Here is a 2,734-nt window from a genome sequence, read left to right as displayed (position 1 = left end):
AAAAAAAAGAATTTTGATGACAGAAGTCTCTTTTCATTGGTGATGTAGGAAGGGGTTGGTTTCTGTTTTCAAAACAAGGACAAATGAATTAATAAAATAATTGGGGAAGGAATCATTGGGAAGCTTAACTCTAGTGCACACTCATTTTCCTCCTCCCCATTGATTTCCTTTAAGAATTACAGATGCTTGTTTATATTTGATGCTAAAGGGTCATGCTGTATAGAATATAACCTGCCAGTCAAGGAGTTACCTGGTGATAATAAGTTGCTGCATATAATAATAACACTGTACTTGTTAGTCCTTATACAAATTGCTTTATGTACATTAGCTAATACAATCAGAACCTCATGTGTTTTTCTTAATATTGGTTTCCCCAATTGCAATGATTAAATCGAAGCCTGGGTTAAGGAACTTGTCTAAGGCCACATATTTAGTCATTGACAGAGATGTGACCCACCCAAGAGTCTGTGTTCCTAAATACTTGTGCTAGCCAGCTTTTTTAAATAGGAGATCTATTTAGAAGGTCCCAGAGAAAGAATGTTTAGTGATGTGATTAAAACATTAGTGTTAATATTTGTAGACAGGGCACTTTCCAGCAGTCCACAAAAACCACATTCCAGCAATTGTTAAGGTTGGCAGGGGCCTCAGTACTACAGCGTGAGGAATGAAATCAGTGCAGGGCCAAATACAGAGTAGACCATTGCTTTTGGTTTTTGGAAAAGTGGCTGATTGTGTTGGCTTGATGTTTGTATCATTCAATTATTGAGGGGGTAGGCTAGAAACTAAGTGAAGTTTATGGTCCTACATATCAAAATGAACAGGCATCCTTTTGCTGAAAGATGAACTCTGGTTTTCCTCCCTAGATAGGACACTTGGGGACTTCCATTAAAAACATCACCAAAGCTTGGCCACTTTAATTTCTTACATAAGTGCTTGTGATCTTTTAGGGGCATAGGTCCATGCAACATCGCTACCCAGTGGTCAGGTTTCTGAGCTGTGGGTGGAAGTGACAGCAGCTTTAAGGGTCTGGAAGGAGATGAGGGGAGAATAGGTCACTCTTCCTGACAAGTTGATTCCACTTATAAGCCATTTATTTTCAGAAATAAGTAATGGGTGAGGACACAGGCCAGGCCTACAACTTGTGCACTTGGTTGCTGAAGGCTCTCTGAGATCAAATTACTCTAGAAAACAGAGCAGAGTTACTGTCGGGATGTTTTGGAAGGACTCAAGCGGGAGAAGCCAGAGACCTTAGCACGGACACAGAAATAGAAAGTGATGGAAATTGCTTCCCACTCTGCATCCTTGAGGGAACAAAGAGGACAAATAAGAAACAGCCGCGCTAAGAAGTCAAATATGAAGTCAGGCGCTTCTCTGTAATAAAATTATCGGGTTATGGTGTTTTTTCAAGGGTGCACTTAGTAGGTGGAAGGGAAATGCTAGTCCAGGCCTTTGACATCTGGATGTGGGGATCATAACCTTGCCCCCTTCAATCATTCCTCCATGGTGGAAAGCATGCCATATGTCAGGTCTCATTCTGACTTTGTTCCAGTCCATAGATAGGAAACGACTCACCGGGGAAAATCTGGGAGTAAGAAGATGCCCGGAGATGAGAAAGAGAAAAAGCGTTTTGCATGTGGGGTTGTGGAGTTTAAATCCTGTGGCAGAAAGGAGAGGGCCTGGGAGGAGCGTGAATGCGCAGCGCAGAGAAGCAGTGGCAAGGGCACAGCACAGAAGCACTTCCTCTGGTCTCTCTGCCTTCTTGTCCACGGAAGAGGACTAAGATTGGTCATCTATGGGAAACCCCTGAAGCAATTCGAGGGGGAGTCTTATAAGTACAGTGGTCAACAGGAGCCTTACATTTATAGGAGATGGGTTGCAGCCATTGAAATTGTTGAATAAATCCCAGCCTTCCACATTTCGCTTAATAACAGCAAACTTTTATTGCAAATCATTAATGGAGTCTGAATTCCAGCCTGGCTGGGAGAATCAAGAGCAATTCTGGATGCAGTGGCTTTGCAGGCTCTTGCAGACGTTGCCTTTGAGTAAAGTAAAACCACTCTTGAAAGAAACGCAGAAACACTTGTTTCTGGGTGGTAAGTGGGGAGGATTTGAAGTAAGGTCTGGAAAAGCTTGAGGGAAGCAGCTCTAAAATTTTACCAGATTTTGCCCACTGTGTTAAATATGTGTCAAACAAGAGGTTTGCCAGCAGCTTCAGAGGCCAGTCTTTCAAAGAATTGCAAACATAGAAATAGTGGTAATTTGCCAACAATTTCTTTCACACACTGAAAGTAAGGGCCAGTTGGCTGGGGGCAGAATTGAGTGCTGGAGCTGGGGATGGTAGTTTTAGTCTTGTTCTTGGGAAAAAGCCCCCCACCCTCCACTTGCCGCCCTCCTTCTGCGACCTCAAGAATTCTACACTTTCTGCTAGTGCTTAGGGGTGTTTTAGGGAAGCTGTAGGCTCAAGTAAAGAAATAAACTGCGATCCCCTTCACTTGTACCCACAGGGGGGCCAATATAGGTGTATTTCCTTTGAATGCGGAGGCGCCGCCCAGGTGCCCATATTTAGCTAAGGCCCCTCAGTTTATTTTCCTAAATTACGCTTGGAAATCTTTTCTTGGGGGAGCGGATAGCTCGAATCCCGGCGATTGAACGGCTTTGCCTGGAGTAATCGCCTTACAAGACCCGTTAAGCAGCCTTCGAGATGGTGGGGACTGGATGAACTGAAGGGTGGGGG

General features: G+C 43.8%; 1 protein-coding gene across 1 annotated transcript in view; it reads left to right on the top strand.

Moving 5' to 3' along the window:
* The window catches only part of LOC123521047 (protocadherin alpha-C2), a 75,425-nt gene that overhangs the window by 3,934 nt on the left and 68,757 nt on the right, over positions 1–2,734 (top strand). The window lies entirely within an intron of this gene.

This window comes from Echinops telfairi, unplaced genomic scaffold (assembly GCF_000313985.2).
Source record: "Echinops telfairi isolate 266 unplaced genomic scaffold, ASM31398v2 ScPeMD7_7469;HRSCAF=8507_0, whole genome shotgun sequence".
NCBI classification, from domain to species: domain Eukaryota; kingdom Metazoa; phylum Chordata; class Mammalia; order Afrosoricida; family Tenrecidae; genus Echinops; species Echinops telfairi.
The sequence above is the reverse complement of the archived record's forward strand: the minus strand, read 5'-3'. Positions and strand labels throughout refer to the sequence as shown.